This window comes from Lepus europaeus, chromosome 3 (genome assembly GCF_033115175.1).
Source record: "Lepus europaeus isolate LE1 chromosome 3, mLepTim1.pri, whole genome shotgun sequence".
NCBI lineage: Eukaryota > Metazoa > Chordata > Mammalia > Lagomorpha > Leporidae > Lepus > Lepus europaeus.
In genome coordinates, this window is record NC_084829.1 from 158,364,341 (window position 1) to 158,379,464 (window position 15,124).

At 45.3% G+C, this 15,124-nt stretch overlaps 1 protein-coding gene across 2 annotated transcripts in view; it reads left to right on the forward strand.

The window, feature by feature from the left end:
• ARID1B (AT-rich interaction domain 1B) overlaps positions 1-15,124 on the forward strand; it is a 437,948-nt gene that overhangs the window by 130,451 nt on the left and 292,373 nt on the right. The window lies entirely within an intron of this gene.

Here is a 15,124-nt window from a genome sequence, read left to right on the forward strand (position 1 = left end):
TGTAGGAAGGTAATGCATATGCATTTGGTACGCAGATTTAGATTTGGTTTTAGAAACTATCACTCATGAGTGACATGAAAAGGAGGCCCAAGCAAGGGACTCTTGCTGGGAATCCAGATAAGACTTTGCAAGCACGCATGTCCAGTCCTTAGCATCAACATAGAATTCCATTTTAACCTTTCTCTTTGGTGAAAACAGGAGGGACACATGGCTTTGACTTTTCATTTTTAAAGGGCATCTTATTTGGCCTGAATAATTGTTGGCATTAAGCAAAAATTTATCAGTGTATGGGCCTTAATTATAATACATTCAGCTGATTTCTTAAGTATTTGCTTGGGTTTGTTGAGGTCAATTCTCAAAGGACTTACTAAAGCCAGCTTATGCCTTTAAGGTGAGCCTGTTAAAACAGCGGCTGAGGTTCACGATTCTGTGCCATTCTTGGTTTTGGTAGTTGTGTTTTCAGAATTCTGGTGACAGATCTGGGGTTGGGGAGATGGCGATGTACAATGTTTCAGAGTTATCTGGTCCAGTGCTTTATTAAAGTGTCTGAAAACTTGAAGACACTTTAAGTATCAGTTCTTTTCAAGTGAGAGACTGTATCTGGGTTTGTGATTAAGCAGCGTTTTAAAGCAGGGCTCAGAGCCTCACTGAACTTATCTGTAGATATGGAATGTTTTGTCAAGTCATCAAAACCTGAGGACTCATAAGAGCGATTACAGTTTTCATTTTACTTTAGTGTGCTGAAATGAATCTCTGATTATAAAGCCAGTTTGATTAAGGATTCCGCGTGCCTGTCATTTCCTTCAAGGCCAAGTTCAAAATTGACTTCCTTTATGAAGCATTCACTGATGACTTGCAGCACATGGCAATCAGTTATTGAATATCCTTCACACTTAAATTTTTAGAACATCCTACAGGAGGAATCTTCCTTTACTGAATGTTATTTTATGTGCTTAGTTTAGGGCTATCTTATATTTTGATTGATAATTATTTTAATAATTATTTCAATTATGATAAGAAATACCATTTAATGATGACTCTTTTGTAAATGTGGTCATTTAAAAATATTTTGAGTGAAACCGCACATTCTTTCAAGGGTACATTGGTGTGTTTTTCTAGTGTTCAAACCGCCTATCTGTAGAATGGTTGAGAATTTTTAAACTCTCATTAAACTCATGTGGGACCAAGAGGTAGAGGTTGGGGATAGATGTCCTAATCAGGTGGTCTGGTGTGACAGGAAGAGTCCTGGTGTTTCATGGCTTTGACAGATTGAGAAAATTTCTCCAAGAATTGAAATATGACACTGTAGAGACAGTTAGCACTCCAAAACCAAAATTTCCCCAATTCAATCCTAAAACAAAGTAAAAATTATTATTAGAATATTATCAAAATCAAGCCAGATTTTAAGAATTTGTAATACTATATTCATATACATTTTAAAACCTAAGACTCTCAACTACATTGAATTGAATCAGCCAGTATTTTATAAAAATCAGAACATTCCTTCATACAGAATCTCTTGACTTTTAAAATTTACTTATTTAAGGCTGGCGCCGTGGCTCACTAGGCTAATCCTCCGCCTTGCGGCACCAGCACACCGGGTTCTAGTCCCGGTCAGGGCACCGGATTCTTTCCCGGTTGCCCCTCTTCCAGGCCAGCTCTCTGCTGTGGCCAGGGAGTGCAGTGGAGGATGGCCCAAGTGCTTGGGCCCTGCACCCCATGGGAGACCAGGATAAAGCACCTGGCTCCTGCCATCGGATCAGCGCGGTGCGCCGGCCGCAGCGCGCCAGCTGCGGCGGCCATTGGAGGGTGAACCAATGGCAAAAAAAGGAAGATTTCTCTCTGTCTCTCTCTCACTGTCCACTCTGCCTATCCAAAAAAAAAAAAAAAAAAAAAATTTACTTATTTATTTGAAACAGAGAGAGCGAGCCAGAACAAGTGAGCAAGTGAGCTTCCATCTACTGGTTCACTCCCCAAATGCCTACAGCAGCTGAGACCCGGCCGTGTTGAAGCCAGTAGCCAGGAATTCAATGCGAGTCTGCAGCGCGGGCTGTAGGAACTCAGTTACTTGAGCCATCACCGCCACACTGCCACCTCCCAAGGTCTGCGTTAGCGGGAAACTGGAGTCAGGGATGGAGCCTGGATGCTCCAGTATGACATGGTGTTTCCTGACAGTTTAACCCTCTGTCCCCGTGCCTCAGTTGTATTTGAAGCATTCAGGCACCAGGTATACTCTGTGTGTTTTGTTATGTGATTGGTACAAAAGATGGTCTCAGAATTTTATCAAGATACCTCATTGTGTGTCTTTAACTTTTAACATGCTGTAATATGTTTAATATTTTGACCAATCAATACATTCACATGTTTCAAAAATTGAAAGAAGAGTATCCAGGGGCTGGCGCTGTGGCTTAGCGGGTAAAGCCGCCGCCTGCAGTACCAGCATACCATATGGGCAACGGTTCAAGTCCCAGCTGATCCACTTCCAATCCGGCTCTCTGCTGTGGCCTGACAAAGCAGTAGAAGATGGCCTAAGTCCTTGGGCCCCTGCACCCACGTGGGAGACCTGGAAGGAGCTCCTGGCTCCTGGCTTCAGATCGGCGCTGCTTGGCCCGTTGCGGCCAACTGGGGAGTGAACCATCAGATGGAAGACCTCTCTCTCTGCCTCTCCTCTTTCTGTGTAACTCTGACTTTCAAATAAATAAATCTTTAAAAAAAAAAAAAAAGCAAAAAAAGCAAGGGGAGTATCTAGACAAAAGTCTCTAGTCCTAGTTGCCCTTGCCCACTTCACTACCTACCCTAAGCAGCATGATGTAGTTTGTTTTTTTTTTCCCTATTTTTGTGCGAATGATGGCGTACTACAGCGTACCATACTCATTCTTCTGGGTTTTTTGGTCATCCCCTTTCTCAACTCACTTAAATTTATTTTTTGGAAAGCTTTTCAAAAAAGTCCATGAAGTGATCCCTCAATTCTTTTTTATAGTTATATTCCATATTGTTGACATACCATAGTATGTTTAGTTTCTTCTGATGGACATTGAGATTATTTCTAGTTTGAAAATGAAACATGCTGCTGTAGTTTATGTCGTTGCCTTTGTGAGGTTTCATAAAGCAACCATGTCTCTAGGATGACTTCCTAGATTCAGCGCTGCTGGGCCAGAGGCTATGTGCAACTTTAATTCTGGTAAGTTTAGGATTGCTCTTCATAGACGTTTTACTGGTTTTATTCCCACCATCTATGTGAGATGTTCCCTATACATGTCAATGCCATGTTTTTTGTTTCTAAATATTTTTATTTATTTATTTATTCAATAGGCAGAGTTACAGAGAGAGAGGGAGAAACAGAGAAAGAGGTCTTCCATCCGCTGGTTCACTCTGCAGATGGCTGCACCTGCTGGAGCTGGGCCCATCCAGAGCCAGGAGCTAGGAGCTTCTGTCCATGTCTCCTATGCGAGTGCAGGGGCCTAAGCACTTGGGTCATCTTCCATTGCTTTCCCCAGGCCATTAGCAGGGAGCTGGATTGGAAGAGGAGCAGCTGGGACACGAACTGGTGCCCAGTGCTCGCCCCAGTGCATGGTTTTATGAAGCTTCTGGATTTTTACCAATCTGATAACAAATGTTTTAGTTTACATTTGTCTTGTTAAAAAGTATCATGTAGTGTGTTCTTACACATTTGTGTTTTCATTTTCTTTTTTCTAGAGTGTACATTGACATTTTTTTCATCTTGAATTTTTTTAGTTTTTGGTCTTTTAAAATTGATTTATAAAAACTCTTTATGTATTAGAGAGATTGAACATTTGTCTATGATATAGTATCCTTCCACCCTTAATCTTTTCAGTTATCTTTGGACAGTGATAGTGGGTTTATTGTCATGTCTAATAGTTTTTTTAAAAATTATCTTGTTAAGGGGCTGGTGCTGTGGTGTAGCAGGTAAAGTCGTCACCTGCAGTGCCAGCACCCCATATGAGTGCCAGTTCAAGTCCCAGCTGCTCCACTTCTGATCCAGCTCTCTGCTGTGGCTTGGGAAAGCAGTAGATGATGGCCCATGTCCTTGGGCCCCTGCACCCATGTGGGAGACCCAGAAGAAGCTCCTGGCTTCAGATCAGCCCAGCTCTGGCCATTGCAACCAGTTAGGGAGTGAACCAGTGGATGGAAGACCCCCACCTCCTTCTCTCTCTCTGTAACTCTGACTTTCAAATAAATAAATAAATATTTAAAAAATTATCTAGTCAAAATTATCACTCTCTTCTCTGATATCTGAATTTATCTTTAATGTATATCTAAAAGATCTTCCCTACTGCCAGGTTACAGAACTCTTGTTTATAGTATTTTCAGATACATATTTTTACAGTTTGCTCATAATTAGTGGAGAGATGTATGGGTATGGTCAATTTTAATTGTTTTTACTGGATGGATACTTGGATATTTAAATATATTTTCTTGTGTAGGCTCTTTTTTTTTTTTTTTTCTAACTTGAAAGGCAGATTTATAGAAAGAGGGAAAGACAGAGAGAGAAGTCCTCCATCCTCTGGTTCACTCCCCAGATGGCTGCAATGGCCAGAGCTGCGCTAATCCAAAGCCAGGAGCCAAGAACCTCCTCCGGGTCTTCCACACAGGTACAGGGGCCCAAGCACTTGGACCATCTTCTACTGCCTTCCCAGGCTATAGCAGTGAGCTGAACCAGAAGTGGAGCAGTGGAGACCTGAACCAGTGCCCACATAGGATGCCGGCCCTGCGGCAGCAGCTTCACCCAGTATGCCACAGTGTTGGCCCCAAGGCTCTTGTATTAGCTGATGCTGTATTAGAATTCTCCACAGAAACAGAATCCATGTGTGCATCTAAACATACAGAAATAAACTTATTGTGAGGAATTGGCTCAAGTAAGTCCAAAATGGGCAGTGTGAGCCATGGGAGCCGGGCGGCTGGAGCCATAGCCGTTGCTATGGTGCAGGGCTTCAGGCTGGAGACCTGGGAGGGCCAGCGGTGCAGGTGCAGTGCGGAGTCTGGCTACTGGAGCCCTCCCTCCCTCTTGCTGTTCATTCTAGCCACCCCCTGCAGACTAGCTCCAGAGGACAAGCTGCTGAACCCAAAGCTACCAACTGAATCGCTTATTTCAGCTAAAAACAGCCTCCAAGTCGGCACATAAACCATTGCAGCAGTATCTGTCCTAATGATGGGAGATGCCACTTTGATCATTTGTGGAATTCCTTTTGGTTTGGTGCTATTCTGGGATTTCTACTCTTTTCCATTGATCCCTTCATTAGTGCATTAGTGCTGTTATCAGGACTTCAGGTAGGGTTAATACACCTTCATTCTGCATTTTCGGAGTTTACTTGTTTGTGTCTGCTTACTTTTTTTTTTCTTTTGACAGGCAGAGTGGATAGTGAGAGAGAGACACAGAGAGAAAGGTCTTCCTTTTTGCCGTTGGTTCACCCTCCAATGGCCGCCGTGGCCAGCGCATCGTGCTGATCCGAAGCCAGGAGCCTGGTGCTTCTCCTGGTCTCCCATGGGGTGCAGGGCCCAAGCACTTGGGCCATCTTCCACTGCCTTCCCTGGCCATTGCAGAGAGCTGGCCTGGAAGAGGGGCAACCGGGACAGAATCCGGCGCCCCAACCGGGACTAGAACCCGGTGTGCCAGCGCCACAAGGCGGAGGATTAGCCTGTTAAGCCACGGCGCCGGCCTGCTTACTTTTTTATTTCTTGCTCCTGAGGTTTTCTTTTTTTTTTTTTGGAGGGGGATCACTGTGACTATGGACTCCTTTCTTTTTATATCTTCTTCTGTGAAACAGGTAATATTTGCAAAAAAATGATAAGAAAGCCAACGAAAGTCCCTTTCTTGAACAGTTTTTGCTGGTTGGATCACACCGACCAGACTTGGAACATATTTGTCATGGCAGCAGCTGGGTTGCTGTAGGCCAGGGAGGATGCGCTGCAGGGGGTCCCGGGAGGATCAGGAAAAGGTGGGACAAGGGGCTTGGGTTCTGGAAGGTCCTTAGAGGGATTAGGGAAGTGAGGGGCAGGACTCAATTTCTGCACTTCAGAGGGCATTTTGGTGATCAGCTATTTTGATTTTTGTCCACCAAGAGAGAGTGTTAGACAGGTGTGGGGCGTGGTTGGTAGTTTCTGTCGTCAGAGAGTGGCCTGTCCACGTCTCCTCTCAGCAGGGGTCTTGGCAGGTGGAGCCCTGCAGCCTGCTTGCTCCCGGGCCCACTTTTCCTCTACTTCCCACGTTCCTGCTCGCTGGGCCTCCTTGTGCTTGACTTCTCTTTCCATTTCTCTAGGGACTTTTGGATTTCCTTTACAGCTTTCTTCAAAAAGAGCTGCTTGTACTTGTTAGGACTATTTCTATATACCTTTTATTTTGTTGCCATCGTAAATGGTATACTTTTTAAAATCACCTTTCTCATTGTTGATGCATACAAGCACAAAAACTTTGTGTGTCAACTGTGTGTGTGTGTTTGTGACCAGGGACCATTTAAATTCTGGTAACGTTTACTAATTCTGTTTTAAGGTTTGTTTGTCTATTTATTTATTTATTTATGAGAGGCAGAGACAGGGAGGAAAAGAGAGCTGCCATCTGCTGGTTCTCTCCCGAGAAGCCCAGCCACGGCCAGGAGCTGGGAACGCAGTCCGGGTCCTCCGCGTGGGTGCAGCAACCCGATTACTTGAGCTATGAGCGCTGCATGGCAGGGTCTACATTGGCAGGAAGCTGGAGACAAGCTGGAGCCAGGAATGAAACCCCAGCCTCTGGTATGGGCTGAGCCATGATCAGATTAAGACTTCCGGCGTTTCAGCGTTAAGTGTGATCTGTCGTTTGCTGTTGTTTCTTTCCTCTCTTTCTGGAGCTGCCCATTATTGGGCTAAGGACATTCTTCTTCCCGAGGTTGCTAGGAGGCTTTCATCATGAGCGGAAACTGAATCTTCTCTTGCACCTTTATTTTGTCAGTTAAGATGATTAGTTGTTTTCTAACTTATACTATGTAACTAAGGCAAATTACCCTTTTCAGATAGAAAGTTTTAAGTTGAACTTGCATTCTGAAATGCATCCAGCCTCATGATGTATTACCCGTTTTTGTACCACTGGATTCAGTTTACTAACCTGTGTTTCAGTTTTTGAGTAAGTGTTCGTGAATGAGAGTGTTGTGCGGTTAGCCTTGTCAGGTTTTGAGCTTTGTAACATGAATTGTAGACTCATCTCTTTAAAAAAAAAAAAAAAGAAGAAAAAAAGAAAAGTTTTTCTAATTTATTTGGAGTACACAGAGAGAGAGAGCTCTTCCGTCTACTTGTGCATGCCCCCAGTGCCTGCAGCAGCCAGCGCTGGGCCAGGCTGAAGCCAGGAGCCTGGAACTCAGTGCAGTTCTGCCCTGTGGATGGCAGAGACTCAAGTACTTGAGTCATCTGCTGCCTCCCAGGGTGGGCATTAACAGGAAGTTGGGTTGGAAGCAGAGTTAACTGGTCCTTAAATGAGGCAGTCCGATATGGGATATGGCGGCCTAATAGCATCTTAGCCATTCTGCCCAGTGCCCCCCTGGTTCACTCTTTTTTAATTTGCTGGAAGAGTTTGGTTCAGAATCACCTGTTCTTTGGATGTTTGGCAGAAGTGATTGTAAAGGTATCAAGAATTATGTAGCTTTGATTTTTAGCTTTTGCCAACCCCTGATTATTACCTTAATTCCATTTCTTTTTTTTTGTGAATCTTTTTTGTGAATCTAGGTCTAATCAAGTTATCAAATTCTTCTTAAGTCAGTTTTGCATATATGAGGGCATTTAAAAAACTTTATTGAAAATGCAATAAAAGACAACTTTATTTGGGTGCATAATTTTTTTTTGAAATTCATGTATATAGGAGTTTTCAAAGAATTCATGGAAGATGAAAAATTATGCATGAGTTTAAAAAATTTTTCAAAAGTTCTTTTTATGCCATTTTTCATGAACTTTGGGAATTGTCCTTGTATTTATTCCTGTATATTAGGAAATTATTTATTTCATCTGATTTTTTCAACTTTAGTAATAAAGTTCATAATTATCTTTATGAATTTAATCTCCATGGTATCCAGAGGTAAGCCATTTTAATCCATAATATTTTTCCTTTTTTCTTGCTAAAAGCCTTTCCAAAACACCTTTGGTCTTTGTCTTCTCTGTTAAATGTTCTTTTTAAAAGTCTTCAAATGCTGCTCTTACCCTGATTGCATTTTGCTTTCTTCTTTATTGATACGTATTTTCTAGTTTTTTTATTAACCCCCACTCAAGTGAATGCCTATTTAAACTTTGTTGTCTTGGAGCCAGTGTGTGGCATGGCAGGTAAAGCCACTGCCTGGGACACTGGCAACCCATTTGGGCACCAGTTCAAGTCCTGGCTGCTCTACTTCCGATCCTGCTCCCTGCTTATGGCCTGGGAAAAGCAGCAGCAGATGGCCCAAGTGTTTGGGCTCCTGCACCCATGTGGGAGACCCAGTAGAAGCTCCTGGCTCCTGGCTTTGGCCTTGCCTAGGCCCAGCCCTTGTGGCCACTGGGGAAGTGAACCAGTGGATGGAAGATCTCTCTCTGTCTCTCCCTCCCTCTCTGTAACTCTGACTTTCACATATTAAATAAACTTTGTTGTCTGATGAAGCTGAGCAAGACTAAAAAATTTCCTCTTAAATGCTGCTTTGGCTGAGTCTCCCAAATCCTGGAATGCACTGTTTTTAGTTGGAGGATTTTCTTGTCTCCCTTCCTTCCTTGTTTTGAGGATGGTTTTGTTGAGGTCTCATCTCTGCTCACTTCCACTGAGGGACTGACTCCTGTTTTTGCCAGTGGCCTGAGGGTTCCTGTCTTCTGGGCCATGCTGGGTTCTGCTTGGGGAGGCTTTTATTACAGTATACGTTCTCTACATGCAGAGGAGCAGGATGCTGTGATGGACACTCACGTGCTAACACCAGGTTGATTATTTCTGATGCTTTGGCCAAATTTGCTTCCTGACCTCATCACCCTGCGCCTCCTTTTTCTTACAAACGTTCGTGTCAAATCCTAGAAACATGTTTCACTTCCAGCTACTTGTGTGCATGTAAGCTGCAAAGGCCTTCTCTTACGTACCAGAGCCCCATCCTCACGCTTACTGAATGCAGTGTAATTCCTGCCTTCTGCTCCCCTGGCACCCTCCTCAGAATGCCCTTTAGAGTGTGTTGTTGGGAGTAGGGTTTAAGCGTGGTCAGTGCACTGATTTAGTTGGTTCCTCTTGGACCTGGTTTGCTCCTTCAAATGTTGACATCGTAGGTGAGGGCCACAGGCTTGAAGATAAACGTTTTTTTGGGTGAGGTTGTTGTAAATCATTTCCCAAATTTTAGGCACTGATCTCATTCAAAGCTGGGGTCTGTGACCCTCACCTTGAGAACGGGCCCCCCCCCCATGGCCCAGGGGAAACACCCCCCCCCCCGCCAGGTGTTGGAATCTCCTCTGAAGCTGCAGGGACATGGCGTTGTGATGGAGTCAAGGTTTCCCCTGGTCCAGATGTCTCCCCCACCAAGTTGGTCGGAGTGTTTAGGCCCCCATCGGGGCAGGCTGCTGTGTGTCAGTACCAACCAAGGTGGTGTGAAGGCTCTGGGTTCCCTCCGTCAGGCAGGACACCACATGTGCTTGTCCTAGAGCAGTGAAGCGAAGACTGATGTGTGGGTTCAGGTGTGTACAGCCCCTGGGACCGCTCTAAAAGCAGTTCTGTTCTTGAGGTTTGCAGACCACACCGCTGAGTGTTAATTTTGACCACACAGCCTTGTGGTGGGCAGTCTGTGGTTGCTGATTCTCAGAGGAGACGTTTTCTTCAGTCCTCCTGCCTTAGGGCACCAAGGTCAAGGCAGGCATTCTCCTTTCTCTTTATTGAGTTTGCACACTCTAAAATGACAGGAGAGAGGAATCGTCTCATATTTTACTCCGTTTTGGCAGCCCTGGACTCCCTCTTGTTTTCCTGTTTCTGGTCGTCACACAGAATATTGAAAGCTAAGGCAGCTCCTTGCTTTCATGGTCTTGGTGTCACTCACGTTTTTGCCAAGTCTACAGCTCATCTACAGAGAATTAGGAAAGGTATTTTTATCCAGTAATTGAGGTCTTTCAATCAGTAGGCTTTTAGAGTATCTAGTTTGCTTATGCTGTTCCTGTTTTGGTCGTTTATTTAGTATCCTTTATGCAGTTTAAAACTATATAAACATGTAATGTGTATAATAGATCATTTAGAACATACAGATTATACTTTCTCATTTGATAATCAATTTATCCTAATGCTTATTTTATTATTTTAAAATAAAGTTCATAGAAAATGAGTTGCCTGCGTGCAAAATTTCAAGCACTAGCTACATAGCAAAATGAAAGGAAGGTAGTACTTAATAGAATATTGTACATTCAACAGATTCTCAGGAATGACCACGTGAGAAGGCCTGTGAAATAGACACTTGATGTGTATGTGGGATCACCAAACTAAGCTATAAATCCCCAGAGTGTCGGCTTAGCCAGTCAGTGTCTCCAGCAAGGCTGGCAGTGGTGCTGTTACCTTTTACAGTGGTGAGCAACTCTTGGTAAACTTGTGAATAAAACAAGGTTTCATCTGCCTTCAGTATGCATGGTAGTTTCATTCCTGAAAAATTGAGCACCTAATCAAATGATTTTAAGATTATTTTGTTCTGGGGCAGGTGGTCAGAGGTTAAGCCCTGAGATGTCCTTCTCCTGTGTTGGAGTACCTGAGTTCACATTCCAGCTCCAGCTCCTGACTCCAGCTTCCTGTGGTACCAACTCTGGGAAGCAGCAGTGATCTCAAGTGATTAGGTTCCTGCCACCCATGCAGAGACCGACCTAGCTTGGGTTTCAGGCTCCCAGCTTCGGCCTGCCTCGTCTCATTTGGGAAGTTAACTAGTTGATTGGAACTTCCTGATTACCTGTCTTGTCTCTCAAGTATATAATAATTACAAATATAAACAGATTTTTATTAAAATCTAAAAAGTAAAGCTACTTTGTTCTTATATGTACAATAGAGTTCTCTTTAAATACACTTGAATGTTGGAACTTTTCTTTCTTTTTTTAAGATTTCTTTCTTTATTTGACAGAGAGAGGGAGAGACAGATCTTCCATCTGCTGGTTCACTCCCAGATGGCTGCAAAGACTGGGGCTGTGCCAGTCCAGAGCCGGGAGCTTCTTCCAGGTCTCCCATGTGGATAGCAGAGCTCCAAGCACTTAGGCGATTTTTCACTGCTTTTCCTATGTCATTTGCAGGGAGCTGGATTGGAAGCAGAGCAGCTGGGATTCGAACTGGTGCCCATATGGGATGTGGGCATTGTAGGCGGCAGCTTTACCCACTACACAACTGTGGCCCTCCAATGTTGGGACTTTTAAACAAGCTGTTTATTTATTTATTTGAACAGTAGATACACAGAACACACACAGAGAATCCCTATCTACCGGTTCACTTCCCAAATGCCTGCAACAGCCAGAACCAAACTGATTCAGGGCCAAAGCCAGGAGCAAGGAACACAATCCAGGTCATCTAGTATGTGGCAGGGACCCAACTATCTGAGCTATCACTGTGGCCTCCCAGGGTATACATTAGCAGGGAGCTGGAATCAGGAGTGGAACTGGGAATCCAACTCAGGCATTCCACGTGGGGACACTGCATCTTAGTGGTAGGCCATGTGCCTGCCCCAGATGTTGGGACTCTGGAAAGCAGCGTGGGATGTGGCACAGAGATCTGTTGGAACAGTTTCTTCCATAGAGATGGATAATCTAGCATTCCTACCTCATACCTACCTTATTCTATAAGCTTGATAATATTTATTTATCACTGTGACTACAAATTGGAATCTTGCCAGTGCATATAAGTTGTCAATTTCCTTAGTTTTTCTAAAATAAAAAGATCATACATATATGAACAGTGTACATAAACTGAGTTAACTGTACAGAAGATTCCAAACATTAGTGTAATGGAAAGGAAGTGGGAAAGGCCCAAAGGCTGTTTATGTTAACATCGTATGTTTTTCCTGTTGGTGCCTACGTGTGTGGGGACCCTGGTACTCCTTAGGTACGAGGGTGCTGTTACATGGACATCTGGAAGCTTCAGTGGGCTTTGAATCTGTGGGATTAACTATACAACCATCATTCTAGAAAGTGAAAATGGAGAACATTTTAAGAGACCTGCTCTCTAAGAGTTGTTTACATGGAGAGGTAAGCCACTCAAAAGTATGGAAGTGTACTAAATTTGTAAATAAATACAAACCCACAGTGAGAACCAGTAAGGATGCTATTAAGACTTTCTTTTCTTTTGCCTTATTTGCATTTCCTAAGTTATCTACAGTAAACTTGCCAAGTATATAGCGTCTCGAAATGTGTGAAGAGTGTTGCACTACACCTGTCGCCAGTCCCAACAGCATAGCAGGTTAGAGTCTACCAGTATCTCTTGTTGATGGAACCACCTACAATGGCGGCTTAGTTCACGAAGCTCACAGAACATGCCAGTTGATCCTCTCTTGTTTTTGCTGGGGAAGGAGCAGGGAGGGCCCTGCTGTTGCTTTAAATTCATGACCTGTAGCTTCAGAGAACCCTTGCCCTGCAATTCTGCATGTCCCTAAGGCTGTCTCCTTCCAGCCCCGACAGCCTGCTCACCCGACCTCGCTCTCAGCCAGCGCTGCTGCCGCGTCTTTCAGCGGAGTAAGTGCAAGCAACGCGAGCTGGCAGAACAGCCAGTCCGCATGGGCGCACGCACTGCCCGCGCCCCAGCTGCCGCGCCCCTGCCGCCTCTTGCCTGGATCCCTTCCCCTCCCACCTGCCGGGCTTCCTTTCCCTCCTACCATTGACAGTCATGCGTTCTGTCATCTCTCTCATTAGCAGCCACCCTGAAAACCAAAACATCTTTCTTGACCAAAACCTCAAGCCAGTTTCTCTTCCCTTGCACTTCCCAGTTACTGTTCCCCTTGAGCTTGCTCCATCAGACTTGCATTCCAACCCCTCTTCACACGGCTCCTTCCATCTGTTTTTTTCTTGCATTGACAGACAACAACCATATTATGTACTGTATCCAGCATGATGTTGTGAGTGTATATATATCTCTCATGCAGTGGCCTAATCCAGCGAGCTGACATGCACGTTACCGCACAGGTACCCTTCCGTGACGACAGCACTTTGTATGTACAGGATTTCATTGCCTGTTGTGGGATAGACCTGAAGTTGTGCTTCTCATCTGTCTGAGTGCTGTGCTCTGCTGTGGGAGCTCGGCCTGTGTGGGTTCCGCTGGAGTGAGACCCTGTGGACTGAGCGCTGCTCCTGCAGGTGCTTTGCAGGTCATTCAGGCCAGAGGGCAGCTGTCATGGGCCCTCCCGCCTCCACCCATCAGGTGTGTGTGGTGCGGCCAATGGGGCCTTCTTCCTTCGCGCCCCTTCCTAGCTTTGTTCCTTAGCCACCGCCTCTCCTGGCTTTCTTTCTGTCTTCTTGCCCACTGCTTGCTCTCCTTTCTGGTTTTGTTTGTTTGTTAAAAAAAAAAAAAAAAAACAACTCTGATCTACAAATGTTGGTGTTTGGTCCAGGCTCTGAGTTGGAAGCTGTTTTCTTCAGTCTGCACAGCTTGCCTGTGTGCGCTCATTCATCTCATGGCTCTGAATATCTCAGGGCTTATGGCCTTCAGAACTTTCCACACCTTCCAACTGCTCTTTGCCTCGTGTGTCTACTTGCCGGTGCTGAGCCTGACAGGTACTGAAGCCCAGGATACAAAACAAGGCCGAGCATGCGCCACATCCCCTTTCCTCCCCAGAGCTGCTCTTTGTTTGCCCCATCTCATGAAGGGTAACCCAGCCTAACCCGAGGCTCTGAATTACCCCTTCCACCTGCAGAATGGGTTCAGCCTGACGCCGTGGAGTCCCCAGTTCTCTTGCTGCCTCTTAGGTGGGCCATCCTGGTCTCTTACGTGAGCTGCTGCCTGCAGGCCTTTCCTGGCCTTCCTGATCCATCCCCACCTCGCCGTCCCTGTCCCCACACTCTGGCACACAGATCCCTGCGATGTGTTGGTCTGGTTTTGATCGCAGCTCCCCTATGAGAAAACAGGCTTTGTGAGCGCAAAGAGATGGTTTTGTCATTGTTGTATCCCTAGTGCCCTGGTGCAAAAACATTGTCCGCTTGTCCAAGACGGCTGCTGATTTAATCATCCGAAACCTCCATTTCTTGGGATGTCGGAAGCAGACTTACAGTGCTGGAGAAGAAAGCAGGCACTGCTGGGCGCTGAGGTTTGGCTGTTTCTCTTGGTAGTGCCAGCGCGGCTTTGTTGGACCGTTTTAGGGCTGGCGCTGTGTGCGGGGCTCTACGCCTGTGTGTGAGCAAACACCTCTGCTTCCAGGGAACACCCCACATGGATGGCTGAGCCCAAGCCCAGGCACGCTCGAAAGCCGTGTATTTTACCACCTTCCTCTCCAGAAGGCTTTCACCTGCCTGCGTTTAGCATGTTTTCCAGTGGTCCTTGTTTTGCTATGTTTCTTTTAGTGAGGATTCCATGTTGCTGTTCCCAAAATGTTAGTGAGCTCACAGACTTTGCATGGTCCTGGATCATCCGTGTGGTCTGTGTTTGGGTCCCGGATCAGATCTGAGTGTGTCAGGAAGAAATGCATGCTTGGGCATTGGTGAGGTTTAGATCTGTGTGCGTGTGGAGGCTCCACAGTGCCCCAGTCCTTAACGCTTCCCCTTTTTTGGTTACCGTTTGCTTCTCTTTTCTGCTGCTCCTCTTCAGGGCCGTTGGGCGGTGGGGCAGGAAGGAGGTTGGCTCTGCCGTGGAGTGACGGGGCCCACGATGGGGCTGTGCATGTCCATCCCAAACCTCTCACTCACTCAGCATCCTGGCCTCGCCTTCTCTAGAAAGGCTTTTCGAAGGGCTCTGTGAAGAAGATGCTTCCGTGTTAAGGTGTTTCTGCATCCCAAGCTCACTTCCTCAAACTGCGTGACCTAAGGTGTAGCAGTTTTGTACAACAGGGAAGCCTTCCTTTGATGCCCTGAGTTTTTAATTTTTTTGCTTGGTTTTGTTTTAAAGCTTTCACTTGCCTCGCATGTCATCATTTTTGAGTCATGACGTGTCCTGTGCAGCTTTGTTTCCTGGTTCCCTGTCCCCTTGGCAAGCACACATTTCTCAAGGACTTTG